The sequence below is a fragment of the Theropithecus gelada genome, chromosome 6 (assembly GCF_003255815.1).
Source record: "Theropithecus gelada isolate Dixy chromosome 6, Tgel_1.0, whole genome shotgun sequence".
Taxonomy (NCBI): Eukaryota; Metazoa; Chordata; class Mammalia; order Primates; family Cercopithecidae; genus Theropithecus; species Theropithecus gelada.
Genome location: NC_037673.1, coordinates 51,660,828 through 51,675,244, shown reverse-complemented (window position 1 = coordinate 51,675,244; position 14,417 = coordinate 51,660,828).

Below are 14,417 nucleotides of genomic sequence, written 5' to 3'. Positions count from 1 at the left end.
TACCCCACCTGCTCTAAAGAGGAGGAGACAGGGGAGACTATTTCACAGAGCTGTGAGGAAGATGCAGGGGATGTGCCCTGAGCTTTCAGAAGGAACCCTGCCATTGACTTTCTAGTCATCAGTTCACTTCAACAAGGCAGATTAGAATACTCTTCTTAACGTAGGCTTTGCCTTTTGTTTCCTACAGGCCTCATATTCTCTAGCCTTAACCTTTCTGTATGAGTCATAATTTTCTTCCTAGGAAAATGATCCATACCAAGTGCAGATGCCCACTGAGTCTTTGCCAGGTAGGTCTACACTTGGAATATGTCCCTGTGTCAGCAAAGTACTTCCAAACCTGCAGGCAGCGTGGCTGGAGAGTCTCCCAGTAGATCTGACACACATTCTCCAGTGCCTTGAAGAATATAGAGGATTTGGGGGCCAATTTGAGAAGACAGGGCTCTTACATGCCTTTCCTTATAAGAGATAGAACATATTCCTCATTCCATTGGAGAGATATCAGAGTTGATCACATTCAGGAGCATTAAAAAGGACATTGGAGGTAAAATTACAACTGTTTCTTCCTAGAGCTTTTTATAGTTGTAACATTAGGCATGAATGTGAACTGATGCCAAGCCCTTTGGGTCAATATTTTAGTTGGGAATCTGGGCCTCTGAGGAGTCAACAACAGGCTGGATCTTAGATAAGTAGATGAGGGGCATCTCTCCCTTTCGGGGGCTCTCATAAGAATCTGTAGTCCCCAATAATCTCCAGATGTAAACATTCCCGTTGTTGTGGAACGTATGAGAGGCACCTAATAACTAACACTTACGGGGCCAGATGCAGTGGCTCACACCTGAAATCCCAGCACTTTGGGAGGCTGAAGCAGATGGATCACTTGAGTCCAGGAGTTCGAGACCAGCCTGGGCAACATGATAAAACCCTGTCTCTTCAAGAAGTACAAAAATTAGCTGGGTGTGGTGGCACACGTTGGTAGTCCCAGCTACTCGGGAGGCTGAGAGGTAGGAAGATAACTTGAGCCCAGGAGGTGGAGGCTGTAGTGAGCCCTGATCACGCCACTGTACTCCAGCCTGGGTGACAGAGTGAGACCTTGTCTCAAAAAAACAAAACAAGCTAACACTTAGGACAGTGCCAAGCATTTAATAAGCACTCAATATTTTACATGTTTTAACTTGTTTAATTGTCACAAACACTGTAAAGTACAGACTGCTGTATAGTACCTCAGTTTTCTCACTAATAAAATTTAGAGAAAGAGGCCAAGTAACGTGTTCAAGGACATATAACTAGTAAGCTTATAGCGATGTTGTGAATTGGTCTGTTTCTGGAATGAAGGATTCATACGTCCAGCTGGTGGGAGTGAGGCTGACAGAACGCAACCAGCTCTCTTTGGGATTGGCCTTGGCTGAAGACAGCCACGAGGCTGAGGACCATGCTCATTTCCCAGGGCAGCCCACATCAGTGATTGATTGACACAGGGGTACAAAGGCTCATCCCCTTATTCCACATCAAGATAATTCTGATGGTCTACCTCAGCTTAAGAGTCCCTCAAGTGTTGGCTCAGGTCTTTGCTGGGACTGCATTGTGGCTCAACTTCCCCCTCTGCCCAATTCTGTTTCTCTCTTTTTCTTTCCATAGCAGTTGATTCAAGGAGCACTCCCTAATAAACCTCCTACCCTCTAAACATCAACTCAGAGTCTGCTTTCCCAGGAACCCAAGCCTTGACCGTGCTTGAGCTGCAGTTCAAGCTTGGGCCACTAGCTCCATAGGCCAGGCTCTGCAATGCCTTCTACTGACTCGTAAGAAAGGTATCATTGTTAAAGTTGGGAGGGACCTTAAAAGTCTGGTAGTACAACCCCATATTAGTGCATAAAATCAAAATTCTTTTTACAGAGAGAATTCTTGCCAATATCAGATCCTCTGTGTTTGTTCATTGAGAAGGAATGTATGCATGTGTGTAATGGTGAAGAAAGTAGGAGGTTTCCTCTGCACCCACATCTGTTTCCGTACAAGGAGTGATTTGTTGCTGCTGTTACTTAGCAGAATCGAGGTTCCCTATTGTTTTCTGATTATCTTCTAAGAGTGTAAGCTCAGTGAAAGTTGGGCTCCTAAGAATTGATAGCCCCTAAGTGATACTGCAAGGGGTGGGCACTAGAAGAAGGGCAGAAGCCACCACTGTTTTCTCCAATAGGTTGTGGAGTCCTTGGTGAAATGGTGAGACATCATCTGCATTCTGTCTTCACAAGCCACAAGCTCATAGAATTGTGTCTTTTTCACCTGGAAAGAACACTGTGGGTCATGCAACCCCTTGTCTTCTATAGATGAGGACATGGAAGTACAAAGGAGCAGAGAGTTTACCCAGCTAGTCAGTGACAGAAGTGGCTCTGGAGCCCTGAGCCTGGACTACCTCTCAAGGGCTCTTTCTATTGCTCTGCTCTTCTATTTGAAAAATTTCTTGAAACAGTTGAAATATTATGAGTGTATCACAGCAATTATTCCATGTGCTCCTCTAACACTTCCTGGCTTCCTTTGCATTTAAGTTGTAATGGTGTGAGCATCCTGCCATTGCAGTGTGAGCAGGAGTGGAGTGCATATGTTCTTCAGGCCAGTGAGTTCAGATTGGTGTTCCTCCTCTACTCTTTATGTGCCCTGAAACAGAGACCTTAGGCACCAGGTGGAACTTATGGCAAAGCTACAAGACATAGAAAGGTATCCCAACCCATATGAGACTTTATGTGAACAAGAAATAAATGATTGCTGTTTTAAGCCATTGGGACTTCAGGAGTTTGACCTTTGTGGCAACTAGGATTCACTACCCCAGGCCAATAGGCTTCTACTTCTGGGCCAACTTGCCTGAACCGGACATAATGAACAAGGATTGGCAATGGCAGCTTGCCGTCTGGAAAAAACCAACAGAAATGTGACACTCAGTGGTTGGACACTCATTTCTCAACTAAAAAGCAGAAGGGCTGAGAGAAGGCAAGAGTTTAAAGTTAAGATGAGAATGGTAGTTGCTGGTTAAGTGTACCTTCCCACTCTACTTCAGGAAGTCACATTCCCATGGACACAGAGAAGGCTGGGTCAGGCAACACTCATGTGTTCTATCTCAGTTCTCTCTCTGCTTCCAGGGGTGGGTCATGGCCATATGCCTTTTCAGCCTGAGCACAGCTGCATGCCCCCTCCTTGCCAGAGTGCTGGGAACTGATAAGAGGAACTGACCCAATGCCACTTCTCTATGAAACCTCTGCTCCAGGCCCCACTTCATGTTCCCACCTGCCATGGGCCTGGAGGACCTGGTTCTGAACTGAGAACTTACACCACTTTCCCCTGATGGGCAGAGCTGTGACTCTAGAGAGAAGCCCAAAAAAAAGACGGAGGAAAGGCAGGGCATCCTCTCTACTGGGCTATTGGTTTTGTGGTTATCACTGGGTGACTTTTGGCTCTGGGACCTCAAATTAATATGTGGATTGCTGTCCCCAATGCTGAATTCTAGTCAGCTGGCCTTGTCATCCTTGCATTTCCTGGCACTGAGCCTGGCATGCCTATAGCAGCGTGGCCCATTGATGGAGTGCTGGGTTGTCTGTGCCAGGCCTCTTCCGTTGCTGGTGTCTGTTTCAGAGAGACTCCCTGGTGGACATTCAGTGAGACAAGTCCCAGTGTCAGCAAGTCCAAGGCCCAACTCTCATACCCACACTTGACATGACTTGAGATAAGGCTGGCTGTTTATGGTTGTGGTTAGTGGTTTCATTGCATGCAGACGTGGCAGAAGACAGGATGTGATATAGCTGGAGGGGACAGTCAGTGGTAGCTGATGAGGTAGATAACAGCAGAAATTCCGATAAAGGGGCTGACCTTTTCCATTTTCACTAGTAATGACACAGTCTTTGCTGGATTCTGCAAGTATCACAATGCAGGATGAGATTAGCAAATACAGTAAAACCCAGCGATTTGTGTGTAAAACCAAGGGAATATTGTGACAAATACTTGGTTTTCTTGACATTTCTGTTTTTAAAAAATCTAATGTATCTTAGTTATAAAAGTTAAAACATTAGAATAGAAAGAATAAAGTATTTTCTAATCCTAAGTCTAACAGATAAATTAACAGTTTGACATATATTTTTTCTATATTTTAATGTTTACCTATATCCATATATTTTTAAGTGGCAAATGGGGTAATACTAAATATATTATAGTCTGTAACTTTCATTTTTATTATATTTTAATGTATTTGGACATTTTCCATGTCAATAGGATCTACTTTATCTTAAAAAAAACCTACACAAGGTTTAAACTCTCAGGATGGCCCATGACTTATTTCTTAGTTCTTCATTGATAGCTTATTTTGTCCATTTTTTATTATGATAAATGCTACAATAAGCATCATTATACAGTACATTTTTGCTAGGGGTGTTGGTGGTATAGTGGTGAGTATCTTTGTATATCTGTCCTATAATTTCTTTAGGCTAAATAACTAGAATTAGAAATATTAGCTCAAAGCATATGTAAAGTTACATTTTGCAAATTGTGAGCAGATCAATGAAATAAAAGAGGACACAAACAAATGGAAGAACATTCCATGCTCATGGATAGGAAGAATCAATATCATGAAAATGGCCATACTGCCCAAGGTAATTTATAGATTCAATGCCATCCCCATCAAGCTACCAATTACTTTCTTCACAGAGTCGGAGAAAACTGCTTTAAAGTTCATATGGAATCAAAAAAGAGCCCGCATTGCCAAGACAATCCTAAGTCAAAAGAACAATGCTGGAGGCATCACGCTACCTGACTTCAAACTATACTACAAGGCTACAGTAACCAAAACAGCATAGTACTGGTACCAAAACAGAGATATAGACCAATGGAACAGAACAGAGCCCTCAGAAATAATACCACACACCTACAGCCATCTGATCTTTGACAAACCTGACAAAAACAAGAAATGGGGAAAGGATTCCCTATTTAATAAATAGTGCTGGAAAAATTGGCCAGCCATAACTAGAAAGCTGAAACTGGATCCTTTCCTTACTCCTTATAGGAAAATTAATTCAAGATGGATTAGAGACTTAAATGTTAGACCTAATACCATAAAAACCCTAGAAGAAAACCTAGGTAATACCATTCAGGACATAGACATGGGCAAGGACTTCATGTCTAAAACACCAAAAGCAACAGCAACAAAAGCCAAAATTGACAAACGGGATCTAATTAAACTAAAGAGCTTCTGCACAGCAAAAGAAACTACCATCAGAGTGAACAGGCAACCTACAGAATGGGAGACAATTTTTGCAATCTACTCATCTGACAAAGGGCTAATATCCAGAACCTACAAAGAACTCAAACAAATTTACAAGAAAAAAACAAACAACCCCATCAAAAAGTGGGCCAAGGATATGAACAGGCATTTCTCAAAAGAAGACATGCATACCGCCAACAGACACATGAAAAAATGCTCATCATCACTGGCCATCAGAGAAATGCAAATCAAAACCACAATGAGATACCATTTCACACCAGTTAGAATGGCAATCATTAAAAAGTCAGGAAACAACAGATGTGGAGAAATAGGAACACTTTGACACCATTGGTGGGATTGTAAACTAGTTCAACCATTATGGAAAACAGTATGGCGATTCCTCAAGGATCTAGAACCAGAAGTACCATATGACCCAGCCATCCCATTACTGTGTATATACCCAAAGGATTATAAATCATGCTGCTATAAAGACACATGCACTCATATGTTTATTGCAGCACTGTTCACAATAGCAAAGACTTGGAATCAACCCAAATGTCCATCAGTGACAGACTGGATTAAGAAAATGTGGCACATATACACCATGGAATACTATGCAGCCATAAAAAAGGATGAGTTCATGTCCTTTGTAGGGACATGGATGCAGCTGGAAACCATCATTCTCAGCAAACTATCAAAAACAGAGAACCAAACACCGCATATTCTCACTCATAGGTGGGAATTGAACAATGAGATCACTTGGACACAGGAAGGGGAACATCACACACCAGGGCCTGTTGTGGGGTGTGGGGAGAGATAGCATTAGGAGATATACCTAATGTAAATGACGAGTTGATGGGTGCAGCACACCAACATGGCACAGGTATACATATGTAACAAACCTGCACATTGTGCACATGTACCCTAGAACATAAAGTATAATAATAATAATAAAAAAAAACAAATTGTGAGCAGATTACCTTCCAGAAATGTTGTAAGAGTTTATATTGCTACCAACTATTAGGAGATTGCTTGTTTTGTCACACCCTTATTACTAACACCATTCCTATTTCTTTGGTAGGTTAAAATAAATTTTGCTCTTGAAAGTTTGTAATTTTTAAAAATTTAGCTTTTTAAAAAAATTCAGGGGTACATTGCGTGATTGTTATATAGGTTAATTTGTGTCATAGGGGCTTGTTGTACAGATTATTTCATCACCCAGGTGTTAAGCCTAGTACCCAGTAGTTATAATATTTTTCTGATTTTCTCCCTCCTTCTACCCTCCACCTTCTGATAGGCTCCAGTGTGTGTTGTTCCCCTCTATGTGTGCATGAATTCTCATCATTTAGCTTCCACTTATAAGTGAGAACATGCAGTATTTGGTTTTCTGTTCCTGCATTAGTTTGCTAAGAATAATGGCCTCCACTTCCATCCATGTTCCTGCAAAGAACATGATCTCATTTTTTTTTATGGCTGCATAGTAATCTACGGTGTATATGTATGACATTTTATTTATCCAGTCTATGATTGGTGGGCATTTAGGTTGATTCCATGTCTCTGCTGTTGTGAATAGTGCTGCAATGAACATGTGCATGCATGTATCTTTATAACAGAATGATTTATATTTTTGGGGGTGAATACCCAGTAATGGGATTGCTGGGTCAAACGGTATTTCTGTTTGTAGGTCTTTGGAGGAATCACCACACTATCTTCCACAACTGTTGAACTAATTTACACTTCGACCAACAGTGTATAAACATTCCTTTTTCTCTACAACCTCATCAGCATCTGTTATTTTTTTACTTTTTAAAATTTTATTATTATTACTTTAAAAATGTTTATTTAGGTTTTGGGGTATATGTGAAGGTTTGTTACAAACACGTGTCATGGGAGTTGGTTGTACATATTGTTACATCACCCAGAACTACAGGCTCAGTACCCAATAGTTATCTTTTCTGCTCCTTTCCCCCCTCCCACTCTCCCTCATCAAGTAGAACCCAGTGTTTGTTTTTTCCCTCTTGTTGCATTCATAAGTTCTTATCATTTAGTTCCCACTTGTAAGTGACAACCTGTGGTATTTGATTTTCTGTTCCTGCATTAGTTTGCTAAGGATGATAGCCTCCAGCTCCATCCATGTCCCTGCGAAAGACATGACTTCATTCTTTTTTATGGCTGCATAATATTTCATGGTGTATAATGCACCACATTTTCTTTATCCAGTCTGTCATTGATGGGCATTTAGATTGATTCCATGTCTTTACTATTGTGAACAGTGCTGCAGTGAGCATTTTTGTGCATGTGTCTTTATGGTAGAATGCTTTATATTCCTCTGGGTATATACCCAGTAATGGGATTGCTGGGTAGAATGGGAGTTCTGCTTTTAGCTCTTTGAGGAACTGCCATACTGTTTTCCACAATGGTTGAACTAATTTACATTCCCACCAATAGTTTAAAAGCATTCCCTTTTCTCCAAAACTTCTCCAGCATCTGTTATTTTTTTCCTTTTTAGTAATAGTCATTCTGTCTGGTGTAAGATGGTATCCCATCATGATTTTGATTTGCATTTCTCTAATAATCGGTGATATTGAGCTTTTTTTAATATGCTTTTCGGCTGTATGTATGTCTTCTTTTGAAAAGTGTCTGTTCATGCCCTTTGCCCACTTTTTAATGGGGTTGTTTTTCTCTTGTAAATTTGTTTAAGTTTCTTATAGATGCTGGGTATTAGACCTCTGTCAGATGCAGTTTGCAAACATTTCTCTCCCATTCTCTAGGTTGTCTGTTTACTCTGTTGATGGTTTCTTTTGCTGTGCAGAAGCTCTTTAATTAGATCCCATTTGTCAATTTTTACTTTGGTTGTGATTGCTTTTGGTGTTTCCATCATAAAACTTTTGCCCATTCCTGTGTCCAGAATGGTATTGCCTAGGTTGTCTTCCAGGTTTTTTATAGTTTTGGGTTTTACATTAATGTCTTTAATCCATCTTGAGTTGATTTTTGTATGTGGTACAAGGAAGGGGTCCAGCTTCAATCTTCTGCATATGGTTCTCCAGTTATCCCAGCACCATTTATTGAATAGGAAGTATTTTCCCCATTGCTTGTTTTTGTCAGCTTTGATTTTTGACTTTTTAATCATAGCCATTCTGACTGCTGTGAGATGGCATCTGATTGTGGTTTTGATTTGTATTTATCTAACGATCAGTGATATTGAGCTTTTTAAATATGCTTGTTGCTCACATGTCTGTCTTCTTTTGAAAAGTGTCTGTTCATGTCCTTCACCCACTTTTTAATGAGGTTGTTTGTTTTTCTCTTGTACATTTGTTTAAGTTCCTTATAGATGCTGGATATTAGACCTTTGTCAGATGCATAGTTTGCAAAAATTTTCTCCCATTCTGTAGGTTTTCTGTTTACTCTGATGGTAGCTTATTTTGCTGTGCAGAAACGCTTTAATTAGATCCCATTTGTCAATTTTTGCTTTTGTTGCAATTACTTTTGGTGTCTTTGTCATTAAATCTTTGCCCATTCCTATGTCCAGAATGGTATTGCCTAGGTTGTCTTCCAGAGTTTTTATAGTTTTGGGTTTCACTTTTAAGTCTTTAATCCATCTTGAGTTAATTTTTGTGTATTGTATAAGGAAGGAGTCCATTGTCAATCTTCTGCATGTGGCTAGCCAGTTATCTCATTTATTAAATAGTGAATCCTTTCCCCATCGCTTGTTTTTGTCAGGTTTGTTGAAGATCAGATAGTTGTAGGTGTGCAGCCTTATTTCTGGGTTTTCTATTCTGTTTCATTGGTCTGCGTGTCTGTTTTTGTACCAGTACCTTGCTGTTTTGGTTACTGTAGCCCTGTAGTATGGTTTGAAGTTGGGTAGCATGATGCCTCCAGCTTTGTTCTTTTTGCTTAGGATTGCCTTAGTTATTTGGGCTCTTTTTTGGTTCCATGTGAATTTTAAAATAGTTTTTTTCTAGTTCTGTGAAGAATGTCAATGGTAGTTTAATAGGAATACAATTGAATCTATAAATTACTTTGGGCAGTATGGCCATTTTAATGTTGATTCTTCTTATCCCTGAGCATGTTTGAGTCATCTCTGATTTCTTTAAAATTTGTTTCTTTGACTGACATTGAATTTGAGCAACAACTTTTCAGATAGTAATACTCATTTGTATGTAAATTTGCCAATTTCTTAATTTTTCTCAAATTTTCTTTTATATTTTCTGATATATTAAAAACTCTTTATATATCACTCTTTATGTAGCACATTTATAATATATGCTGAAAATATTTATAACACCTTTTTGTTAGTCACTCATACTGAAAAATTTGATTTAAAGTACCATATGCTTCTGTAAAAACAAAAGTCATAAAGTTAGTGTTTTCCTTTACTGCTTTCAGTTTTGTGGCCAGCTTAGAAAAACCTTCTCCACCTTAGGTATAAAAAACTAGTCTACATTTTATCCTAATATTTGTAAATGTAAAAAGAAAAATAAACTATGAATATTATATCTTTCATCCTACACAAAAATAAATTCCACCTAAATGAATTTAACTTATTCTTAACAATTTGACAGCCAATTGTTGCTATGCTACATATTGAAACATGAAAAATTTCATATTGCTACATATTGTAATATTCCAGGTATTTAAAAATTCCATCTTTATGTTTTATATTTAAAATGAATGACACATATTGAAAATGAATTACACATATGTGAATTTTAATCTAGATCCTATATTATGTTTCACTGACTTTTTTTCTATACTTATGTCGAATTAAATTGTTTCAATTATGTAAGGTAGCTTTAAAGTAGGTTTGGATATCTGGTAGGTCAAGTCTCCACTCTCATTAACCTTCTCATGTGTTTATTTTTCCAAAGAAAAGTTAGAATCAATAGAATAGGAAAAAAAAAAGAATAAAAGCAATTAGGATTTGTATAAATCAGGGTTCTCCAGAGAAACTTAACCAATAGGATATTGGAGAGAAAGAGACAGAGAGAATGAGAGAGATAGAGAAGAGGAAATTTACTATGGGAATTGACTCACTTGATTTTAGAAGTTAAGAAGTCCCGTGATCTGCCATCTGCTAGCTGGATAACCAAGAAAGCCAGTAATGTAATTCAGTCTGAGTTCAAAGGCCTGAGAATCAGGAGCACCAATGTCCAAGAACAGAAGAAAATAGATATCCTGGTTCAAACAGAGAGAGCAAATGTGCCCTTTCTCTGCCTTTTTGTTCTATTCAGGCCCGCAAAGGATTGGATGATGCCTGCCCACATTGGTGAGGGTCATCTTCTTTACTCAGTCTATTGATTGAAATGCTAATCTCTTCCCAAGACACCCTCACAGACACACCCAGAAATAATGTTTTACTAGCTATCTGGGCATCTCTTAGCCCAATCAAGTTGACATATAACGTTGACCATCACAGGACTTTCAGTAGGATTGTGTTAAGTTCATAAATTAATTTGGGAGAAAGTAGAATTTATATAAGATTGAATCTTTCTAAATTGAAATACAATATGTAAATCCATTTATTTAAGTTCTTTATGTTTTTTAATAAAGTGTTTTTTCATGAAAGTCTTAGAAAAATATAATTTTAAAAAGACCCCATTTATAATAGCATAGAAACTATTGTTGGAACTTTATAAAGTATCTAGGTGTCTCTAAACTATTGCTGGGTATGCTGGTATATAAACAAACGTTTAATAATCATTTTTTCTTTTATATGAACATCTTCCTAAACTCCATGTTGTTAGTTCTAATTGTTCTTGAGATTACGATCATATTGCAAATAACAGTCATCTGTCTCTTCCTTTAACAGTATTTACACCTGTCTTATTGAATTTGTTAGGATCTTCAGAAAAATGTTAGGTAGTGTATATATCATGATTTATATAATATAAATGTAACAGTATAGAATTGATCATATTTGCCTTTTTTAGTATAATGTAAAAACACCAGAGCTATCCTGAATTTAAGTATATGTGTTATTCATTTGACAAATATTTTTCTCAAAATAAGTAAATTTCCTTGTTGATTTGTTTTTAAATTTTAAGACGTATGTATGGGTGTATGTGTTTTATTAGAATGGATGTTGGATATTCATTGACTACCTTTTGACATCTATCCAGACAATCATATAGCTTTTTTTAGTAATAATATAATACATTCTATTAATCAATTTTTCAAAAATATGCTGGATGAATAAATGGCCACATTAAAACATCTTTGCATTCCTAAAGCAAACCTTAATTGATTATGAGTTTTCATATATTACTGTATTTTCTTGTATATTTATGATATTTGCCTGTATGTTCTTAAAGTGACATTTGTCTGTACTTTTCTGTGTGCTATTTTTGTCAGATTTTAGAATAAGTGTTATGTTAGCTTATCGATAACTTATCAAATCATTTTTCTTTTTAAAAGATATTTTAATATTACCCCGATCACATCCCTAACACAGAATGAGATTTCTCCCTGCCTGTCCAGGAAGCCCCTCTGTGTTAGTCATTTTCTGTGTAACAAATCACACCAAATCTTAGTGACTTAAAACTACTAACATTTATTACCCCAGTTTAGGTGAGTTAAGAATTGAGGAGCAGCTTAGCTAGATGTTCAGGATCATAGTCTTTGATGAGATTACAATCAAGATGTTGTCCAGGGTTGCAGTCATCTAGGTTGCAGCTCACCCATGTGGCTTTTAGCTGGAGGCTTCAGTTTCTTACCACGTTAATCTCTCCAGAGTGCTGCTTGTGTGTCCTCATGACGTAGCAGTTGCCTTCTCCCAGGGTAAGTGATCTTAAAGAGTGAAACCACATTGTCTATTGTGGCCTTGTCTCAGAAATCACAAGCTATCACTTCTGACCTATTCTGTTAGTCACAAATACAAATCCTAATTCAGTGTGGGAGGTGACTACACAAGGATGTGAATACCAGTAGGGACAAATCATTGAGGGACCCTCTGGGAGGCTGGCTACCTCACCTCCATCTCTATTCTCTATATTTTGGGTTCCCTTCTCTGAAAAACTGCTCTTGGTACTCAGAAAAATATTATTTGTGAGGCTATTACAGGTAAAGCTTTATAAGTAAGAAGGCTTTCAGCCTTTCAGCCTTAAGTGTTGCCTTGGGGTGATTATGTGTATATATTCACAAGTATGCAAAGCTCATGACTAGAGGCAACTTTCAGGAATTATCTGGAAATACTCTTTTGAAAGGGTAAGGCTTCTGGTGAGTGAGGATTTTTCCCTAGATTATTTCCTACCACCACATTCCCTCTTTAAGAGGAACCTAGGGTTAAACATCAAACTGAGAACTCCTTCAGGGATGCCATTAATTCAGGTCAGGTATGCATAATGCTGACCCATTTTGGAAAAATTGCCCGGTGGACACCCTCATTTGGAACACGAAGGGAAGAAGAGGAGCATTTACTCCGTGGAGGATGGGGGGCGGGAGAGGAAGTCATGTTATTTTATTTGAACTCTTTTCCTCTCTCCACTGGGAATATCACAGTATAAAAATAATTTTTAATGTGATTATAAAAGTTGAGTTAGTTCCTCCTTTTTCCCATTCCCTGTTTTCCTTATATCTATTTTACTTGAAAACAAACTCTCTAAGATAGTGCCTGCAAACATTCTTATATTAGCTTATTTGCCTGAACTGTCTTAAAATATTTTTAAAAAATTGAGGTCAACCTATTTTTCTTTATGTATTTTTAATGGTGCAGAGGAACTTTACTTTCTTCGAATTTTTTGATCAGATACAGTTTTTATTCCTCCATCCTATCCTGAATTCCAGTAACACCTTTGGGAATTTCTTCCCCTTTGTCTATATTCTGAAAACCTCTTCTGAATTATTCTTCCTACTATGAAAAGAGACTTATTTTATATTTGTTATCTTGTCCGGAAGTTTCTTTGTCCTTCTTGGTGTCTAACTTTTTAATCTCACCAACTTTGTGTCCACACCTAACTTTTCAACCTTTTTAACAGTATATCTGAGCATTAATCAGAAATAAAAGAGAAAATTTCTGAAAGGAGAGCATCAAAGAAGAGCTACCGGGCGAGGAGAATTGAGACGTAGGTGAAATTTTCCAATTTCACTAAAATGTCTCCAGTCATTTACAAAGGCCCCTCCCAGTTTAGATATTTATTTTCTTTTTATTATTATTATTATTATACTTCAAGTTCTAGGGTACATGTGCAAAATGTGCAGGTTTGTTACATATGTATACTTGTGCCATGTTGGTGTGCTGCACCCATCACCTCGTCAGCACCCATCAACTCGTCATTTACATCACGTATAACTCCCAATGCAATCCCTCCCCGCTCTCCCCTCCCCATGTTATGCCCCGATGTATGATGTTCCCCTTCCCGAGTCCAAGTGATCTCATTGTTCAGTTCCCACCTATGAGTGAGAACATGCGGTGTTTGGTTTTTTGTTCTTGAGATAGTTTGCTGGGAATGATGGTTTCCAGCTGCATCCATGTCCCTACAAAGGACACAAACTCATCCTTTTTCATGGATGCATAGTATTTCATGGTATATATGTGCCACATTTTCTTAATCTAGTCTGTCACTGATGGACATTTGGGTTGATTCCAAGTCTTTGCTATTGTGAATAGTGCCACAATAAACATACATGTGCATGTGTCTTTATAGCAGCATGATTTATAATCCTCTGGGTATATATCCAATAATGGGATGGCTGGGTCATATGGTACTTCTAGTTCTAGATCCTTGAGGAATCGCCATACTGTTTTCCATAATGGTTGAACTAGTTTACAATCCCACCAACAGTGTAAAAGTGTTCCTATATCTCCACATCCTCTCTAGCACCTGTTGTTTCCTGACTTTTGAATGATTGCCATTCTAACTGGTGTGAGATGGTATCTCATTGTGGTTTTGATTTGTATTTCTCTGATGGCCAATGATGACAAGCATTTTTTCATGTGTCTGTTGGCGGTATGCGTGTCTTCTTTTGAGAAATGTCTGTTCATATCCTTGGCCCACTTTTTGATGGGGTTGTTTGTTTTTTTCTTGTAAATTTGTTTGAGTTCTTTGTAGGTTCTGGATATTAGCCCTTTGTCAGATGAGTAGATTGCAAAAATTGTCTCCCATTCTGTAGGATGCCTGTTCACTCTGATGGTAGTTTCTTGTGCTGTGCAGAAGCTCTTTAGTTTAATTAGATCCCGTTTGTCAAT